The sequence below is a fragment of the Oryctolagus cuniculus genome, chromosome 18, assembly GCF_964237555.1.
Source record: "Oryctolagus cuniculus chromosome 18, mOryCun1.1, whole genome shotgun sequence".
In the NCBI taxonomy this organism is placed as follows: Eukaryota; Metazoa; Chordata; class Mammalia; order Lagomorpha; family Leporidae; genus Oryctolagus; species Oryctolagus cuniculus.
Genome location: NC_091449.1, coordinates 57,791,371 through 57,813,292, shown reverse-complemented (window position 1 = coordinate 57,813,292; position 21,922 = coordinate 57,791,371). Strand labels below are relative to the sequence as shown.

Sequence of the window (21,922 nt, the reverse complement as noted above, 5' to 3'; positions counted from 1 at the left end):
TCCACTTGGTCTGTGTGCATGCTCACATTTGATGTTGTCAGTTGTTGTTAGTAAATGTGAAATGGTATCTCCCATGGGTTTTAGTTTTAATTGCTCTAAAAAGACAAGAATACACTTAGGTATTTCATATGGATTATCTGATTCTTGTTAATGGCTACATAGTAGTATTCTATTTGGAATGCTCTCTAATTTATGAAATGATTTCCCTGTAGGCACATTTATATTACTTATCCTTTTCTCTCTGGTAAGTGATGTGTTTGTGGGGCCTGCATTGTGACATAGCCAGTAAAGCCGCTGCCTGGGTCACCAGCATCCCAGATGAGCGATGTTTGAGTTGCGGCTTCTCCATTCCAATCCAGCTCCCTGCCAATGTGCCTGGAAAAGCAAAAGAAGATGGCCCAAGTGCTTGGGCCCCAGCAACCAAGTGGGAGAGTGGGAAGAAGCTCCTGGCTCCTGACTCATTTTGGGAGTGAACCAGTAGATTGAAGACCTGCCTTTCTCTCTCTCTTTCCCTCTGTCTATAACTCTGCCTTCCAAATACATGAATAAATTAAAAAATGATGTGTTTCTAGAGAATGTTTCCTATTTAGAAAGATGCTATAACTCTTACTTAGAAAGATTTCTTCACAAATAGTTTCTCAACTAGGGTTGGGGAGTTGCAAAGAGGAAGTCAAGGCTTCCCTTTTAAAGAACAAAGTAGCTTTCTATCTGCAGTGAGCACCATATGCAGAGCAGGCCCTCTGCACGTAGTGTATTCCCCCTCTGGAGTTCAGGCTGTGTCTTCCTTTTGTCCGTGATAACTTGCACAGTGAGTGTAGGTGTGTGTGTGTGGGGGGGGGTGGTTCACAGAGGAAAAGAACCTGTGTTCTCTCTTTTAGCTGAGGAACATTTAGAATGCCCTTCATCTAAATATGCTTTTGAAAAGCTCTCTTCTCCAACTGTTTTTTGTTTGCTTGTTTTAGTGCAAAACAGCCTTTCTAATATTTATAAAACTTAGTGTAAGGGCAGTCATTCTATGGGGTGAAAGGCCATAAGAAAATTAATCTGTAAGCATTAGTAAGAATGAATGAGTTGAGATTATTTATTTAAATATACTTTGACCAATTTAACATTTGTTTGTGAAAGTGTTAAAATGGTCATCATGTTATTTCCATAATGTGGCCTGGGAAATGTGCCTTGTTTTCAGCTAGTACATGTAACTGGATAAGCCCAGACCTTGAAGGAGCTTTTAGCGCAAGGAGAGAAAGTGGACAGATGCAGACAGCTGCTCCAGGAGAGGTGTGTGGAGGACATCATTACCGTTGGATCTCCAGGCTGGACTGTTGCAGTTCCTGCACTTGAAACTCAGTCTCTGGTCTGATTCCGGGCCTAGGAACTCCTCCACAACAACAAAGTCATGAGCTTTTATTCTTTCTCTTAAAGTTGGTAAAGTTAAGTTCCCTTTTCAGCTAAAGATTTGCCTTTAGAACTACAATGTTCCTTGCTGAGGTTTCTGTTTCCCCCCTCCTTGGCACATGTGTGCTGGTTTATTTAAGATTCAGACATTCAGAGGGGTGTGTGTGTCTGTGTGTTAACGTGAGTGGGTGTCATAGATGACAGGAGAAAAAGCTTACTCCCTCTTGTCAAAAGGTGATAATTTTGGCCGGCGCCGTGGCTCAATAGGCTAATCCTCCACCTTGCGGCGCCGGCACACCGGGTTCTAGTCCCGGTCGGGGCGCAGGATTCTGTCCCGGTTACCCCTCTTCCAGGCCAGCTCTCTGCTATGGCCAGGGAGTGCAGTGGAGGATGGCCCAGGTGCTTGGGCCCTGCACCCCATGGGAGACCAGGAAAAAAAAAGCACCTGGATCCTGGCTCCTGCCATCGGATCAGCGCGGTGCGCCGGCTGCAGCGGCGGCCATTGGAGGGTGAACCAACGGCAAAGGAAGACCTTTCTCTCTCTGTCTCTCTCTCTCACTGTCCACTCTGCCTGTAAAAAAAAAAAAAAAAAAAAAAAGGTGATAATTTTATTTTTCTTCCATGAAATAAAACCGAGAAGAAAAATTTGAACATACTGGCAAGCAAGCAAATGAGAAACTAGGTTGATAGACCCTTAACCCTGGGCTGAGGCACATGTGACTAAAATACCTGGCTTAGATTTTCATGAAGAAGGTATTTGATGCCCTGAGACTGGTCTTGTTTTTTGTTTTTAATTTCTAGTTCTGACTGAAGGTAACTATTTATTGCTTCTCTAGAAAACTAGAAAGTTCTCCTGATGGATTCTTTCGTAACAAGCTGACATTTCAGTGAGGCACTTCTGACAGAAGTCTTGAAATTTTGTGTATGTTCCTGCTGCCCAGTTGTGAGTTATTCATCAACAGATATGAAAATCATACATGTCTGAATTTTATAACTGCTAGTTAGAGTTAAATTTTTCTTTTTGATTGTTTGGGGATTCTTAGCTCTTGTCAGACCATTTAGATTAAAAGCCTTCTTATAGCTGTGATTTTGAGCCATATGTATTTTATAGTACATGGTAGAGAATGTTGCCATGAATATTTCTGGCCCCTTCTTTAGAAATGGGTAGCTTATGATTATATATGTCTTTGACTTGGACACACTGACTTGGTTCAAATACTAATTTTTCTTAATGCTTTGAACTGCGAAAGAGGTATCATAATTCCTACTTAATAGAGCTGTTTTGAAATGAAATAAGGTAAGGTTATCTTAATACAGTGCCTAGCACAGAAGAGCTTAATAAAAATTAATTTTCCCCTTATTAAATAACAAGGTTGATCTTATTAGCTTATATTAGGACAAAGAAACAATGAAATAAGGGAAATAGGGAGCAGAGATAACAAATAAATGATACTTAAAAGTATTTTTTTAAAGATTTATGAAGGCAGTGTGATAGACACAGAGAGACAGAGAGGTATGAGATCTTCCATTCTCAGATTCACTCCTCAAATGTCCATAACAGCCAGGGCTAGGCCAGATCTCCCTGTGGGTGGGCCATTTTATGCTGCCTATCAGGTGCGTTAACAGGAAGTTGGATCAGAAGCAGAGATGGGACTCGATCCCAGTATGGTATGTGGGCATTCCAAGTGATGGCTTAAATTGCTGCACTGCACCGCCTACCCCCAAAATTTAAAAGTATTTAAAACCTGAGCCTGGTGCTGTGGCATAGCAGGTAAAGCCTTCGCTTGTAGTGCCAGCATCCCAGATGGGCACTGGTTTGAATCCAGGCTGCTCCATTTCCAGTCCAGCTCTTTGCTGTGGCCTAGGAAAGCAGTGGAAGATGGCCCAGGTCCTTGGACCCCTGCACCCCCGTGGGAGACCCAGGAGATTCTGGTTCTTGGCTTCGGATCAGCCCAGCTGTGGCCGTTGCAGCCATCTGGGGAGTGAACCAGAGGATGGAGGATCTCTCTCTCACTGCCACTGCACTGCCACTGCCACTGCCTCTCTGTAACTCTGCCTTTCAAATAAACAGATAAATCTGTAAACAACAACAACAAATTCCTCAGCTCATTTTAATACATAATGTACTGCCCGAGAGGGAAGACTTGGAAATGGAGAATCTCCCCTGATCGTTAGGCCGTGTTAATGTTTTTATATATTAGAATGTTTAAATGTGTATTCAGAAAGTCTGAGTTACACAGATAAGAACTTTTTGACTACAGAGGAAGCTTCATCATAGGACTGAAAGATTTGATCATTTGAGAGAAAGAAATCACTTATTATGGAATTGTGTATTGTCCTACTGACATTTACTTAAAATGTTTTCATTTGTGTCGTGTCCTGGGAGACATTTGCAGTGTCTGAGGACATTCCTGGTTGTTACAACACGGGCGGGGCAGGGGATGCACCTGCTTGTAGTGAGTAAGAGTTTGGGATGCTGCTGAACATCCTACGGTACAGAGGACAGCTTCTCACCACTAAGAATGGTCCTGTTCAAAATGTCAGTAACGCCCAGTTTGAGAAGCTCTGTAAGTACTCTGTGAGGCCTGCGTGGACATTTAGTAATTTGTTTTTATCATTCTGGAATTGGCCTGTTTCTGCCCTTGGCACAGTTTATGCTTTGACAGAACAATTTCAGATATGAATAAAATAACAAAGTAACTTAGGTGCTAGCTTGCATTTTGTAATGGTCTGATCCTTTTACAAATGAGTTGACTTTTTTTTTAATTAATTTATTTATTTGAAAGGCAGAGTTACAGAGAGAGGGAGAGACAGAGGAAGAGAGATCCTCTGTCTACTGGTTCACTCTCCAAAGGAGCACAGCAGCTGGAGCTGGGCCGATGCGAAGTCAGGAGCCAGGAGGAGCTTCCGCCAGGTATCCAACATGGGTGCAGGGGCCCAAGGACTTGGACCGTGTTCTGCTGCTCTCCCAGGCACATTAACAGGGAGCTGGATTGGAAATAGAGTAGCAGGGACTCAAGCCAGCGTCCAGATGGGATGCCAGCACAGCAGATGGCAGCTTAACCCAACAAGCCACAGCACCGGCCTCAAATGAGATTTCTACAAACTGATCTTTAATTTTGTTTGGTGAAATTAGTGTACTGGGGCCGGCACTGTGGCTCACTTGGTTAATCCTCTGCCTGCAGCTCCAGCATCCCATATGGGCACCAGGTTCTAGTCCTGGCTGTTCCTCTTCCAGTCCAGCTCTCTGCTGTGGCCCGGGAGGCCAGTGGAGGATGGCCCAAGTGCTTGGGCCCTGCACCCTCATGGGAGACCAGAAAGAAGCACCTGGCTCCTGGCTTCGGATCGGCACAGCGCCGGCTGTAGCGGCCATTTTGGGGGTGAACCAACGGAAGGAAGACCTTTCTCTCTGTCTGTCTCTCTGTCTATAACTCTACCTATCAAATAAAAAAAAAAAAAAAAAGAAAAATTAGTGTACCATTTGTTAGTATCCTCATGCCAATTAAAATTAAAGATTCCTAAGAAATATAAATGAAGGGATTGATATGAGTGTTATATTGGTGGTGCGTATGCTACATGATGAAGCAAAAAAAAAAAAAAAAAAAAAAAAAAAGGACTACATTACTACATTTACATTCCAGAAAATATAACATTACAAGGAGATAAAAAGTTGAGAAACCAATAAATATCTATCTCTGTCTCCGTCTCTGTCTCTTACTCACACCCCGCCCCCCCCCCCATGATTGAATTAAATCTATCTGTCATGAAGGCAGGGAACATTTATTTTGTCTCTATTTCAGTCTGAGGACAGGGGTCCTAGACTCCAGTGTTCACCAGTTACAGCCATATGGAAACTTTGTCAGATTTTATAGTTAAGGCCGGCGCCGTGGCTCAATAGGCTAATCCTCCACCTTGCGGCGCCGGCACACCGGGTTCTAGTCCCGGTCGGGGCGCCGGATTCTGTCCCGGTTGCCCCTCTTCCAGGCCAGCTCTCTGCTATGGCCAGGGAGTGCAGTGGAGGATGGCCCAGGTGCTTGGGCCCTGCACCCCATGGGAGACCAGGAAAAGCACCTGGATCCTGGCTCCTGCCATCGGATCAGCGCGGTGCGCCGGCTGCAGCGGCGGCCATTGGAGGGTGAACCAACGGCAAAGGAAGACCTTTCTCTCTCTGTCTCTCTCTCTCACTGTCTACTCTGCCTGTCAAAAATAAAAAAATAAAATAAAAATAAAAAAATAAAAAAAAATAAAAAAAGATTTTATAGTTAAGTGTTTTTTCATTTTTATTTATTTGAAAGATACAGTACCACAAAGAGTATGTGCATTTCCATTCACTGATTCATGATGCCCACAACAGCTAGGATGGCACCAGGCTGAAGCCAGGAGCCAGAAACTCCATCTGGAACTCCTGTGTGGGTAGCAGGGACTGAAGTATTTGAACCATCACCTGCTGCCAACCAGGAGCATTGGCATGAAGCTAGACTGGAAGCAAAGTAGCCAAGACAGTGTCCCAGCAGGCAGCTTAACTCACTGCATTACAGCTTTCACCCCCTGGTTTTTCCAGAGACTTTGGAGATCTTAAATTTGTGTGATTTTTTTTTTTTTTTTTTTTTTTTTTTTTTTTTTTTTTTTTTACTGTGAGACCAAAACATTTCCATTTGGATATTGATCTGGTTCTTTAACCTGTTTTAAGACTCTGAGCAATAGAAAATAGACTTGCCTTGACTTGAGACAGATATTTGGCACAACAATTAAGGTACTGCCTAAGATGTCTAATTTGATTCCCAGCTACTCCACTTCCAATCTAGCCTCCTGTTAATGAGCACACTGGGAGGCAGCGGTAATGGCTCAAGTACTTGGGTCCTTGCCACATATGTATGGGAGACTCAGGTTGAGTGTTGGGCTCCTGATTTTGGCGTGGCCCAGCCCCGGCTATTGAGGGCATTTTGGGAGTGAACCAGTGGGTGGAAGATATGTTTGTCTCTCTGCCTTTCAAGTCAATGATTAATAAAAGAGAATACATTTAATACCATTCTTTTTCTCTCTCCTTCCCCTTTGGATCCAGCAGACAGATTTGCAATATTACTTTTCCAGTTTCTTCAGAAGAAACAAGTATGAGAATATGTGTCTAGCAAGCAGTAAATTTTGTTTAGATTATTGCAGAATAAATAGACTACCCACTGCAAAGCTATTAGCCATTAAATGTGTAGGAATTAGAACAGAGGCAGCCCATATCTAACTAAAATTCTTTTAGCACTGTGTGCTTTAGGCTACTTTTATTGTTTTAAGATTTATTTATCTTTATTTATTTATTTATTTATTTGAAAGGCATAGTTACAGAAAGAGAAGAGACAGATCTTCCACCTGTTGGTTCATTTCCCAAATGATGCAATGGCCAGGGTTGGGCCAGGCCAAAGCCAGGAGCCAGGAGCCTCACCTGGGTCTTCCATGTGGGTGTAGCAGCCCAAGTAGTTGGGCTGTCTTCTCTGCTTTCCCAGGCCATTAGCAGGAAGCTGGATCAGAAGTGGAATAGCTGGGACACAAACCAGTGCTCATATGATGCCAGCATTGCTGGTGGCAGCTCAACCCACAGTGCCACAATGCTGGCTATGGTTGTTGTTACTGGTTTTGGTTGGCTTCATCTGGGCTGTTTTTTTGTGTTTGGCCAAAGGTTATTCTTGTTACTTGTCTCAGGAAGGGTTTGTCCAAAAGAGCTACACCATTATCATGTTGTTCCATTTAATAACAGCTTCTGTTTTTACCCTCCCAACACAGATATGTATTTAACCTTTTCTTTCAACTTCAGATATTAGATGTAAGTTGTAATTACATTCTGATTTGTAAGCTCTTTCTAGGCGTAGCATAAGTCCACATATTAAAGCACCAAGTGTTTAAGATGATGCGGAACAACAGCTAACCGGTCACCATGGCGAAATGTGTGTTTTGTTGATGGCCACAAAGTCTACAACATTGTAGCCACGAAGAGGCAATTTTGTTTCCTTCTCAGCACCCTTCTATTAAAACACTCAGAAGCATTCACCAAAATGATGTAATAGATGATCAGTGTTCAGCAGGGTAAAAAGTGATTGACATACATTTATAAATGCTTAGTTAGTGGTTCTCAAGCTGTTTGGTTGTAGGACTCTGTTCTATCCATATAAATTATTAATGAACCAAAGAAATTTTTAGATATATTGCAATTTGCCATATTAAAAGTTGAAACTGAGGGGCTGCTTCTCTTGACTGTTGAGGAACAGCTTTTTATTCTATATTTTTTGATTTTCTTTTCTTTTCCTTTATAAATTTTCCTTATCTTTTTTCTTTCATGCTAATCTTTGAACTCTTTACTTAACATAGTTAATCATATATGTATAAAGTTAACTGAAAATAGATCTTAGTAAACAATAAGAGTGAGAATAAGAAAGGGAAGAAGAAAAGGGTGGAAGTATGGGTTGGAGGGCAAGCACGGTGGGAAGAATTACCAAGATACAGAAGTTGTAATTGTGAAATGTATGAAGTTTGTAACTGCAAAGCAGTATAGTCCTGCATACATTCCTACAGACTTACCTCTAAGGGTACAGCTTAACAACTTGCCATGGGACCCCAAAATTTCCCTTAAGCTGTCTAGTAAAAATATCAACTTAAATGATATAGCGATCAAATGGATAGGATTAAGTGGTAAAGTCACCATATAGACAAGATCAAGTGTAAAAGTGAGCACATAAATAGGACTAAGTGTTTGAAAATAATAATAGAAGTAAAAAGGAGTGAAGGCTCCAATGTGAAGTCCATACAGCAGACTTATAGAATGACAATCACTTTAAGTAGCACTCCAACCGCAGAATCAGCCCATAAGGCTTTCTGGTCTGTCTGAAAAGCCCAGGGGAGCATTTCAGGCATGGAAAGCCAAAACATTCTGCCAAAATACGTTCTACATAAAGGACCTTTGTGGGTGAGACCCCAGTGGAAAGAAGTGGCCACCAAAGAAGAATGTACTTTTTTCTGAAGAGAGGAGAGAACTTCCACTTTGTTTATGGCCTTGTTGAGTTAGTTGATCCAAAAGGCTTCCATAGCCAAGGCAGCTCATGTCAACAACCTTGGGTGATCACTGATATCATACATAGAGTGTTATTTGTTAAATAAACAACAAGAGTCACTGTGCACTAACATCCCATGCAGGACCTCTGTCCCCAAAGAGTTGTATCATGAGACTTAATAGTAAAACTTGTTCTCAAGAATCACTCCCTTTTAGTGTATAAATGGTGGATATTATTGTGTCTCTTAAATTATAGTTTTGTCTATGAGCTTGCAAAGTATGTAACATCCTTGAGTTCTCTTTTAAAGACATTTAAGTTTCTAAAAGGAAATAAGGGGGAGGAGGAAAGGGAAAAGAAAAAAAATCACCTTCAAGAAGCAGTGTTGAACAGCCCTTGTCTAGACTGTTGAGGAACAGTTTTCTTCGTTGTTTATTTTATTTTATTTTTTCTTTTTCTTCTTCTTTTTTTTTTTTTTTTCTTTCTCAGACTAAATAGGAGAGGGACGAGGAAGAGGGGTGAGAGAGTTGGGTTGAGGGTAGACATGGTAGGAAGAATTACTGTGTTCCTAATGTTGTATTTATGCAATACATACAAATAAAAAAATAATTTAAAAAATTTTTAAAAGTACTGAGGGGCTGGTGTTGTGGGCATAGTGTGTTAAGTCGCTGCCTGCAATGCAGGCATCCCATATAGGCTCCAGTTCATGTCCCAGCAGTTGTATTTCCAGTCCAACTCCCTGCTAATAGCCTGGGAAAGAGTAGCATTGTATATATTTTTACAAATCTCTCTCTTTTTTTAAATTTATTTGTTTATTATTTGAAAGGCAGAGTTACAAAGAGAGAGGTTGGTCTTCCATCCGCTGGTCCATTCCCTAGATGACCACAACAGGCGGAGCTGTGCCAGTCTGAAACCAGGAACCAGGAGCTTCTTCCGGGTCTCCCACAGGAGTTCAGGGGCCCAAAGACTTGGGCCATGTTCTACTGCTTTCCCAGGCCATAGCAGAGAGCTGGATCAAAAGTGGAGCAGCTGGGTCTCGAACGGGCGCCCATATGGGATGCCAGCACTGCAGGCAGCAGCTTTGCCAGCTACACCACAGCGCCAGCCCCACAAATTTGTCTTAATAGCAGATCAGCAGCTCTCATGTCTGCTTTCACAAATTCCATTAGCTGTCAGAGCCGTGCTGCCATCCCCTTCTCATCCAGCTTCCTGCTAATGCATCCTGGGAGGCAGTGGTTGAGGACTCGAGTGCCTAGGCCACTGCAACCCACATAGGGGGCTTGGGTGGCATTCTGGGCCCCTAGCTTTGATCTGGCCTGGCGTCAGCTGTTACTAACATTTAGCAAGTAAACCACTGGGTGGAAGATCGACCCATCTGTGTCCTCCCCTCCTCTTCCCTCTTCCCTCTTCCCTCTTCCCTCTTCCCTCTTCCCTCTTCCCTCTTCCCTCTTCCCTCTTCTCTCTTCTCTTCCCTCTTCCCTCTTCCCTCTTCCCTCTTCCCTCTTCCCTCTTCCCTCTTCCCTCTTCTCTTCTCTTCTCTTCTCTTCTTTCTCTCTCTCTCTCCTCTCAATCTGCCTTTCAGGTAAAGTAAACATTTTAAAAATCAAAGGGAACTTTTAAAAAAATTCAGATTTTTTTTTATTTTAGACACATGAATTTAGAAATGAGAAGAACCTCAGGAGACACCTCTCCAGTCTAAATTACATCCTCACTGTCATTAACTCTGATACCCCATATTTATTTTCTTCTATTTATAATTTTCTTCAGTTTGTAATTGTGTGATTTTTTTTCTGCTTACATTTTTTAAAATTTAATTTTATTTGTTTGAAAGAGTTACAGAGAGAGGTAGAGACACAGAGAGAGGTCTTTCATCTGCTGGTCCTCTCCCCAGATGACCGCAACGGCTGAAGCTGCACCGATCAGGAGCCAGGAGCCTCCTCCACGTTTCCCACGTGGGTGCAGGGGCCCAAGCACTTGGGCCATCTTCCACTGCTTTCCCAGGCCACAGCAGAGAGCTGGATCGAAAGAGGAGCAGCCGGGACTAGAACCGGCGCCCATATGGGATGCCGGCACTGCAGGCCAGGCTTTCACCCACTGTACCACAGCGCTGGCCCCTGTTAACATGTTTTGAACACCTATTTTCTTCCTTGCCAGACTGTTAGCTTCTTGAAGGTATAAATCATATCTTTTCACTGTTCTCAATTCACTACTTGGTTCCTGATGGTTTGTTAGTACATATATACTGATTAAATGAATGGGGAGCTTTGAGGAACTCATATCAGTTTTACATTTGTTAGTGCTGAACAGTTCTAAAAAGTCATCACAAGAGAGATGTCTTGGGGCCAGCGCTGTGGTGTAGTAGGTTAAACCTCCACCTGCTTTGCTTGCATTCTATATAGGTGCCCGTTCAATCCTGGATGCTTTAGTTCTGATCCAGCTCCCTGCTGATGTGCCTGGGAAAGCAGTGGAAGATGGCCCAAGTGCTTGGGCCCCTGCACCCATGTGGGAGAACAGAAAGAAGCTCCTGGCTCCCAGCTTTGGATCGGCCCAGCTCCAGCCATTGTGGCCATTTGTGAACCAGTAGATCGAAGACCTTTCTCTCTGTGTCTCTCCCTCTCTCTATAACTCTGACTCTCAAATAAATAAATAAAATCTTCAAAAAAGAGGGAGAAGTCTTGCCCAGGCACCTTTTATGTATGGGTGAAATGGTTCCTGCATTTCTTCTAATTCCTCTTATATTGAGGAGTATTAATAAAAAATTTAGGATGTGAATATCAGAAGACAGGACCACCAAATGGTGCTTAGACTTTCAGACATGAAGTCTTTTTGCTGTTTTAAAGATTCCCTTCTCATTCTTTGGTTCAGTATTTTTTTTTTCTAACAAGCATTTTTTAAGGCTTATTTATTTATTTATTTATTTGAAAAGCAGAGTTACAGAGAGGCAGAGAGAGAGAGGTCTTCCATCTGCTGGTTCACTCTCCCAATGGCCACAACAGCTAACAGCAGGAGCCAGGAGCTTCTTCCAAGTCTCCCACGTGGGTCTAGGGACCCAAGGACTTAGCCATCTTCTATTGCTTTCCCAGGCCATAGCAGAGAGCTGGATGGGAAGTAGAGCAGCTAGGACTCGAACTGGCACCCATATGGGATGCCAGCATTGCAGACGGCAGCTTTACCTGCTACACCACAGTGCTGCCCCCCTCCCCATTTAAGATTTATTTCAAAGGTAGAATTACAGGGGAGGAGGAGGAGGCAGAGAGAGAGAGAGAGATCTTCTGCCCACTAGTTTACTCCCCAGATAGCTGTAATGGCTATGGTTGGACCAGACCAAAGCCAGGAACTTCATCCAGGTCTCCCATGTGGGTAGCAGGGTCCCAAGTACTTGGGCCATCTTTTGCTGCTTTTTCCAGCCTAGTAGGAAGGAGTTAGATTGGAAGTGGAGCAGCCGGGATGTGAACAGACACTGATATGTGCTACTAGTGTTGCGGTTGGCAGCTTTACTCACTGTGTCACAATGCCAACCCTGAAATAATGATTTTTAAATACCTCATTTAAATCCATCCAACTTGACTGCAGTGCCAGAATAGAAGGGCATACTAAACGCTTGCTTACACCTCCATGAAATTGGCCGCATGCTCGCGTCTGTTTCCTTCTGCAGTTCTTTCAGTGTTCTCAGCTCACTTTGCCACTGGGTGGACAGAATGCCAGTGGCTGCATTTCAGAGCCAGCAGTTTGCTTATCTATCCGTCAACTCCAAGGGCCTCCGTTGTCTCAGGATCCGCCACTGCCGTGGTAACAAAGCCTCAGCTGGAACTCCTGCTGCAGCCACTGAGGTCCATTCAGAGGCCTCAGTGCCCTGCGTCTGGCTCTGTGTCGTATCATTGTTATACAGTGAATTAGCACTTGTTCTGTACAAAACACCCAGTCATAAGTAGGAGGGCCCGCAGTTAACTACAGCATTAGAGTAAAGTAATTCTCTTCACTTTTACAAAACAGAACTGTAACTTAGGTTTGCTTGTAAAATGAAGGAGGGAAGATCGGAGAGTCATCTCTGGCAGGTACCTCAGCTCAGCTTGTATTGTAGGTTGAGACTGGCTTCATGACGTGAGCATGTTTTCCAAACCAGAAGTCAGCACAATTGCTGTGACTGTGTATATATATTTTATTTATGGATTTATTAATCAGAAGGGTGTTTAAATGGCATAAAAACAAAACCAGGGGGCTGGTGCTGTGGTATGGCCAGTAAAGTTGCCACCTGCAGTGCCAGAATACCATATAGGCACCAGTTCGAGTCCCCTCTGCTTCACTTCTGATCCAGCTCTCTGCTATGGCTTGGGAAAGCAGTAGAAGATTTCCCAAGTCCTTGGGCCCCTGCACCTGCGTGGGAGACCTGGAAGAGGCTCCTGGCTTCCTGTCAGCCCAGCTCAGGCCATTGCAGCCATTTGGGGAAAGAACCAGTGGATGGAAGGTAACTCTCTGCTTCAGCCTCTCTGTAACTCTGCCTTTCAAATAAATAAATAAATCTTAAAAAAAAAAAAAAAAAACAAGCAAACATTAAAAATGTAATTATCTCTTTAGGAGTAAAACATTTGGAACTATCCAGGAAAATCCAGAATGTAAGGTTGTCTTGCTGGGAAGACAGGAGATTGAGTCTTCAGTACACTGTTGATATTAACACTGCTTGAACTGTAGCCTGGCCCTACCTGGCCCTGGGGTAGGATGCTGCACCATGGACTCTAGGCAGAACCATTGTCTGTACGGAGACTTTTTTTTTTTTAAGATTTATTTGAAAGATTTACAGAGAGGCAGAGACAGAGAGATATCCTCATCCACTGGTTCTCTCCCCAGATGGCCACAGCGGATGGAGCTGGGTTGATCCAAAGCCAGGAGCTTCTTCCTGTTCTCCCACACGGGTGCAGGGTGCAAGCACTTGGGCCATCTTCTGCTGCTTTCCCAGAGCTGGATTGGAAGTGGAGCAGCCAGGTCTCAAACCGGCGCCCATATGGGATGCCGGCCCCGCAGATGGCCCTTACCTGCTGAGCCACGTTGCCGGCCTTGAGACTTGTTTTTTAGTATGAGGGTGTTTTTGCCTCACCTTGAAGGCTGTAGGACAGACAGTGGCGGCAGGTGATGACCATCCTGACCAAGGACAGTCTGCCACTAACCTCCCCTACTTTGAGTGTAGATGTCAGGACTACTAAGTGGGGCCGGTGCTGTGGCGCAGTAGGTTAACACCCTGGCCTGAAGCGCTGACATCCCATATGGGCAACGGTTCTAGTCCCGGCTGCTCCACTTCTGACCCAGCTCTCTGCAGTAGCCTGGGAAAGCAGTGGAAGATGGCCCAAATCCTTGGGACCCTGCGCCCATGTGGGAGACCTGCAGGAAGCTCCTGGCTCCTGACTTGGGATTGGTGAAGCTCCGGCCGTTGCTGCCATCTGGGGGAGTGAACCATTGGAAGGAAGATCTCTCTCTCTCTCTCTCTCTCTCTCTCTCTCTCTCTCTCTGCCTCTCTCTCTCTCTCTGCCTCTCTCTCTCTCTCTGCCTCTCCTCTCTCTCTGTGTAACTCTGACTTTCAAATAAAAATAAATAAATCTTTAAAAAAAAAAAAAAAAAAAGAACTACTAAGACCTCAGAGCATGGATAACTTCAATGGTTCTTGGGTTTTTCCCTGTTTCTTGATCTTGTACAAATGACTTCCTGTAGCTATGGGAAATACAGTCAAGATAGGCTCTTTTGCTTGTTTTTCTTAGACCACACTTCATGCCAATTTCATAGTGACAAACCAGAAAAGAGAAGGAAGAGAGCAAAGAAATAACAAGTTCTGAAAACAAATACAAGGAAACCAGGGGAACCAAAGAGGAAACAAGACATTGAAAAGTTCCAAAAGAAACCAGACACATAGAGAACATGTTTCATTTGCTGTTATTTTACACAGTATATTTATGGAGGGTACAGGTGCTTTGGCAGTTCTATTGTGTATTGTAAAATAAACAGGGTGGTTTTTTTTTTTAATCCCTGAGCTCTTTAAATGTTTTGCCTTTCCTACACTTCTGTGGTAGCTGAGTTCACATTCTGTTTTAAAGTGAGATTTACAGCTCCTGCTGGATCTCTTGTCCCAGGGCATTGACTTTGTGACATTTGTAGCAGTATTCTGATATTAGTATCTGGGAGGCTTTCCTAGGAACCTGAATCTGTGACTTCACCCCAGAAAATTCACCTGTGAAAGCTACCATTACTGAGCAGTGGTCAGATGTTGTCAGTGTGTGCAGCACTGTGTTTATATAATGAGATAGCAAGCACCTGGACAGTAGGAACCCAGCCTGCTTTGTTTGCTTACCTGTCAGCAGCACCTAGAAGGGCTGATGTTAAAAATAGGCTCTCAGTAAATATTTGTTGAATTAGCAAATGCACTTATCAGAAGAAGATTGGGTGCTATCCCTGAAAGAATAGCCAAAGTGCATCTTTTTAAAAAAAAAAGATTTATTTATTTATTTGAAAGTCAGAGTTACACAGAGAGAGAAGGAGAGGCAGAGAGAGAGAGAGAGAGAGGTCTTCCATCCACTGGGTCACTCACCAATTGGCCACAATGGCCGGAGCTGCACTGATCCAAAGCCAGGAGTCAGGAGCTTCTTCCTGGTCTCCCACACGAGTGCAGAGTCCCAAGGATTTGGGCCATCTTCCACTGCTTTCCCAGGCCATAACAGAGAGCTGGATCGGAAGTGGAGCAGCCAGGACTCTAACTGGCACAACAGCCATGGCTGGGCCAGGCCAAAGCCAGGAATCAGGAACTCACTTAGGTATCTCACATGGGTAGCAGGATCCCAAGCAATTGGGCCATCTCCCACTGTCTCAGGTGCATTAGCAGAAAGCTGAACCAGAAGAGAAGCAGGAGCCAGCACTGGCACAGCGAGTTCAAGCCCCAGCCTGTTTTAAACCTGTAACATTCTTGAGGGTTGTCTCATCGTCACTTATTTAATTTGTTTATTGAAAATTAATGTTATTATTAAACATGAATTAATATCTTATGTGACTTACTCTTTTAAAACACTTTAAACTTCTTAACCTAGAACTGAATCCTGTCTGGTTAGGAGATAAACTTGTGGCAAATCCCAGTTACCTTGATTTTTTTAGCAGGAAAACTAGGAAGGGTGGTTTTAATCAGCCACAGAGACGTTATTACTGTATCTGCTGTTTTTAATCTTTACTTGCTCTTTTTGGGGGATATTGAGGTGGAAGAAGAGCGCTTATCCTTCCCATCTACAAAAACCCACTTTAGTCCTTTTGGGCATCCTGTAGATAGGTACATGTTTTCCATGTATGTGAAATGATAGATTGAACCAGTTTTATAAATTTTTGGCAGGGTGATCTGGTAGCCGTGAGACCTTACTGATGCCTTAGTTTCTGAGAAGGTTTACAGGTAAACACAACGTGATTTGTTCATGCCTCTGATACAGCTGATGATTGGGTATGATTTTACATGTGTAAATTGATCTTTAAAGAGAATTGGTATGTGCTTGATTTATCAGCTAATGCCACAAAAATTCGTCAGCTCTGTTTCCCTTAGAGCTTCTTTTATTCATGCAATCCCAAGACTTAGAATCTGTCCCACTATGTTGCCTCCCAGGAGCTTTACATACTAAGCAGCCATTCGAGTCAACACCCCAATTCAGAGCTTGAGACTTACTGCATGGATTACTCACCTCTGAGACACCTCCAGCTTGCCTTCCTCCCCAGAGTCCACAGGCTGAAATAAAGCTGTATCATAATACAAGGACTCGTGGTGTTTTCTTTATGAGATGACCTCCTTCCAGAAACTGTCACCCTGTTTGATAAGAGGGATATGTGGAGGGGCCGGCACTGTTGATCAGCAGGGTAAAAAGCCCTGGCCTGAAGCACCGGCATCCATATAAGCGCCGGTTCTAGTCGCGGCTGCTCCACTTCCGATCTAGCTCTTTGCTGTGGCCTGGGAGAGCAGTGGAGGATAGCCCAAGTCCTTGGGCCCCTTCCCCGCCACGTGGGAGACCGGGAGGAAGCACCTGGCTCCTGGCTTCAGATCGGCACAGCTCCAGCCGTTGCGGTCAACTGGAGAATGAACCATTGGATGGAAGACCTCTTTCTGTCCCTACCTCTCTCTGTAACTCTGTCTTTTAAATAAATAAATCTTTTTTTTAAAGAGGGATATGTGGAAAAGTTACAGAACAGATCATTTCAAGTTCTGTCAGGAGATCCAGCATTTTAAAAGGAAGAAAGTACATGTGATTCATCCGGAGACAAAAGTGTTATGTCTCAACAGATCATTTTTAGCCTGTGTTGGAGGGTAGCTGTTAGGAAGTCAAATGTGAGGTTTGATAGCACAGTAAACAAAACATTGAAAACTGTAGATGGTACTTATCGAATGGCTGACACTCAGAAAAATGGGCTTTCATCAGGGACCCAGAGAAACACGTCCCTGTTGGGCCAGAGGCTGTTACCATTTTGTTCTGAGTTCAAAACCAATTATTTTTAATGATCCCGAATATGTCTCCAAATTTGCTTAGTACTGTTACCCTGGAGTTGCACTGGAGTCTCAGAAAGGTTGGCATAATAATTTGGCAAATGCAAGGCATCAGATTTTCATGATTTTACACTTTAAGAGTGTGGGGGGCAAATCAGTGCACAGACTAAAAATTTACCATTTGATCCACTTCACAGTGTGCTAGCCTTGAGCTTTGTTGTTTGGAACCAGTGGTGTGAATTATTCTCTGTTAATAAGAGTCAGGCTTCCGCTGCTGCTGCTGCTGCTGCTGCTGCTTTTTTTCCTATTGGAGAAAAGAAGTTGTGTGTATATTACCCAAAATTGGCAGTTCTCAATCTTGTTATTTTCAGGATCTCTTTGCATTCTTAAATTATCTAGTAGATTGGAACTATTGTTGTTTATAGTATTAAAAAATTAAAATTGAGAAAAATTTGAAATAGCTAATTTTCAAATAGTGTAAATCCATTTTATGTTAATATAAATGAGTATATTAACAGCAGTGAGAATAGTAGCATTGTGGTTTTGTGACTCTGTCAGGGCCGGAGTTGTGGTGCAGCAGTTTAAGCTGCTCCCCTCTAGCATCCTGTGTGAGTTCTGTTTTGAGTCCCAGCTGCTCTGCCTCCAATCCAGATGCCTGCTAATGAGCATGGGAAAGCGCAGAAGATGGCTCCATTGCTTGGGTCCCTGCCACCAAATGGAGTTCAGGCTGGAGTTCCAGGCCCCAGCCGGCCCTAGCCATTGCAGCCATCCGGGAGATGAACCAGCAGATGGCAGATCTCTCTCGCACTTTCTTTGTATATCTCCCTATCTCTGTCACTCTGCCCTTAAAGTAAATAAAATGTCTTTAAAATAAAAATCTCTGTTGGGTCCAGCATTGTGGCATAGCAGTTACAGCCCCACCCCAACAGAGATGCCAGCATCCCATCTTGGTGCCAGTTCGATACCCAGCTATGCTCCTCTTACAATCCAGCACCCTGCTAATGTGCCTAGGGAAGCAGCTGAGGATGGCCCAAGTGCTTGGGCCCCTGCACCTGCATGGGAGATCCAGAAGAAGCTCCTGACTGCTGGTTTCTGCTTGACCCAGTCCCAGCCATTGCAGATGTTTAAGGAGTAAGTCAACAGATAGATATTTCTCTGTGTGTCTCTTCCTCTCTCTGTATCAGCCTGACTTTCAGAATATATAGATAAGTCTTTTATTAAAAAAAAAAAAAAAAAAAAAAAAACCTTTGTCATGTCTCGCTTAATAGAAAATAGCACAGTCCCAGGTTTACTTCTTCATTCAGTTTGTTTTAATAGGTTGTTTGGTTAATTATATGAAGTTCAGATGGGAAAGGAGTTATTTTAATAGCTATTTCAATAATTTTGAATTATTATTCTGTGATACCACACCAAAATGTGAGAATAGTAGTTTTGTGAAGTTTTAATTGCAATATGTAATCTAAACCAAATCAGTAAACTTTTTTGTACTGTATATTAAAATTCTTTGGTCTCTCTAGCACTTTTAATTAATTTTTTACAAGTGTGCATGATTTGTAACACCATGCATAAGTTATTTGGAAAATACTGGTTCACTGGACCTTCTAATGTTGGCTGATTTCATTAGATGGTTAGTAACAAGTCAGATTCATTGAAATCACCACCAATCTTATCAGAAGTCTAAGAACTGGGAAGCTATCCAGCTCATAGTGATAGATAGCAAGTTTTCCAAAAATTTGAAGTTCGAAATCTTATCATTGGCAGCAAATACTGTCAGTTGTTTTACTTGAAGTGACAGACTTCGTTTGAGAAATGAGAAAATGCCTGCCAAAAGCCCAACTATGAATAATCACAGTTTTTCTGCCAATCCTTCTTTCAAGTAAAAAGGTGTTTCGTGGGGGAAAAGTAGATAATTTAGTCTTCAACTCAATTGCACAAATGCCTTTTCTTAAGACTACTGCTTGGCAGAAGTAGTTTATGATTACTTCTCATTTTCATAAAAACTTCTTAAACAATATATCTTTAGGAATCAGGATTTAATAAATTAATCCCCTTATATAAGATTATGGTTCATACAATTAAAACCATACTGTGAGTTTATATAACATTTATTTTATTTAACAATTTTGTTTTAATAAAGCTTTTATTGTAGAATAATTTTCTATTAAATGATCTGAATCGATTATTTCAGAAGTTTCTAAAATGATAGAAACTTCTCATACACTTCACCGAGCTTCCTCTAATGTTAACATCTTATATGATTGTGGTATCTTTATGAGAATTAAGAGACTAAGGGCAAGACAGTGATATTAACCAAACTTCACCATTTAAAAACAAGTATTTCAAAGTCAGGATCTGGTGCTATGGCATAGCAGGTTAAAACCCCCAGCCTGCAGCACTGGCATTCCATACAGGTGCTGGTTCGAGTCTTGGCTGCTCCACTTCTGATCCAGCTCCCTGCTGGTACACCTGGGAAAGCAGCGGAGGATGGCCCAAGTCATTGATCGCCTGCTCCAACATGGGAGACCTGGAGGAGGCTCCTGGCTCCTGGCTCCTGGCTTCATCCTGGCCCAGCCCCACTCATTGCGGCCATTTGGGGAATGAACCACCAGATGGAAGACCTCTCCCTGTCTTTACCTCTCTTTGTAGCTCTGCCTTCCAAGTAAATAAAATAAATCTTAAAAAGAAAAATTATAGAGGGAGAGATCTTCCATCCTCTGGTTCACTCCTCAAATGGCTGCAATGGCCAAGGCTGAGCCAAGTTGAAGCTAGGAACCAGGAACTCCATCCAGGTGTCTCACATGGGTACAGGGGCCAAGTACTTGGGCCATCTTCCACTGCTTTCCTAGGCGCATTATCAGGGAGCTGGATAGGAAGAAGAGCAGCCAGGACTCAAACCAGCACATAGGGATGCCTGTGTCACACATGGTGGCTGAACCCACTACACCACAACACCAACCCTACATCCTGTACTCTTTATTACACATCACAATTCGCCACAAGGTCTGACATGTTACTCTTTACACAGAAGTGGATCTTAAAGACATATAATTCAATATTCATGGGCCAATATCTCCTTTTCCCAGCTCTGTTAGACATTCTGCCACACTTAAGATGGATGATGTTGGCAGTAATTTGACAGTATTCTTTTTTTTTTTTTTTTTAAGATTTATTTATTTACTTTAAAGTCAGAGTTACACACAGAGAGAAGGAGAGGCAGAGAGAGAGAGAAGTTTTCCATCTGCTGGTTCACTCCCCAGATGGCCGCAACGGCCAGAGCTGAGCTGATCAGAAGCCAGGAGCCAGGAGCCTCTTCTGGGTCTCCCATGCGGGTGCAGGGGCCTAAGGACTTGGGCCATCTTCTACTGCTTTCCCAGGCCACAGCAGAGAGCTGGATTGGAAGAGGAGCAGCCGAGACTAGACTGGGCACCCATTTGGGATGCCAGCAAGCGTCGCAGGTGGAGGATTAACCTACTGCGCCATGGCACCAGCCCCACTATTTGTTTTATGTTTGCTTGGCTCTAGAAAGGTCCTTTAAGGCAGTTGGCTGTTCCCATTTAATCCCTAGTTTCCTTTCTTCTCTTTTGTTCATTTATTTTTACTTCAAATGTGTTGAAGAAATTGGATTGTTCGTTTAATGGCTTCCCACAGCCTGGATTTTGCTGACTACTTCCTCATATAGGATTTGGCATGGTTCTCTGTCCTCTGTATTTCCCATAAATTGGTAGTTGTATATGCGCACACACACACACACAGACACAGACACACACATACTCTCTTTTAAAGATTTACTTGTTTGTTTGACACGCAAAGTGTCAGAGAAAAAGATAGCGACATCTTCCATCTATCTACTGGTTCACTCCCCAAATGACTGTAACAGACAGGGCTAAGCTAGGAGCCAGGAATTCCATTCCAGGTCACACATACACAGGTGACAGAGGTCCAAGCACTTAAGCCACCATCCACTGACTATCCAGGCACATTAGTAGGAAGCTGGGTTGGAAGTAGAACAACTGGGACTCAAATTGGCACTGTGACATGGGATGCCAGCATCACAGGCTGTGGCTTAACCGCTTACGCCACAATTCTGGACCCTGTTCTGTTTTTGCAGTTTTTTGTCTTCAGGGTATATTTCACTAGAAAGCTATAGTTAAGTTACTGTGTTCTAAAATTGTTTGTAATAATGCTAGTAGTTGGTTGCATGTTAATTTCATTTATTTTATTTTTAGGGATTACTTTTGTTTCATTTAAATTTTATTTTTATTTTTTCTTCTTTTAGACTACTGTAAAGTTTCCTGTATTTTGCCTTTTACTTGACATATTCTGGAGGTAACTTAAAGAGTTTCCTCTTTTTTTTTTTTTTTCCAGATGTAAGGCATTTCATTGTATGAATTACTTGAGACTTGAGTTTGTTTAATAATTAGTTTTCAATGGTAAACATTTGAGTGGTTTCTAGTCTTTATGTTTAAAGAGAGTCCTGCAATGAATAGTCTTGTATCTCTGCTTCTGTGGTTTCTGGGAAGGATTTCAGTGTGATTTAAGGCTGTCCTCTAACTTTGTGATAATTTTAAAATAAGTATAAGTAAAAAGAGCTTGAAGTACATAATTATTCATTAGGAAAGTACAAATCAGAGCACAGTGAGATGCCACTTTATATTCTATAGGGTGGCTTCAACCAAAAATGGTTTTGGCAAGTAAGTGGGGAAATTGAAACCCTCCCCATCATTGCTGGGGAAATGGTATAGCTGCTTTGGAAAAGAATTTGGCAGTTCCTCAAGGAATTGAGGTAGAGTTACCATATGAGTCAACAATTCCACTGTTAGGTATTTGGAAAATGAAAACGGAAAACGTGTTCACACAAAAACTTACGCACATATGTTCACAGCCGCCAAAAATAAGACAATCCAGTGGTATAAACAGCATGTCATATGTCTACTTAGTATATTATTCAACCATAAACCGGAATGAAGTACACTGAGCAAACTCAGAATAGAAGGGAACTTTCTTA

General features: G+C 42.8%; 1 protein-coding gene across 4 annotated transcripts in view; it reads left to right on the top strand.

The window, feature by feature from the left end:
• CFDP1 (craniofacial development protein 1) overlaps positions 1–21,922 on the top strand; it is a 121,794-nt gene that overhangs the window by 47,284 nt on the left and 52,588 nt on the right. The window lies entirely within an intron of this gene.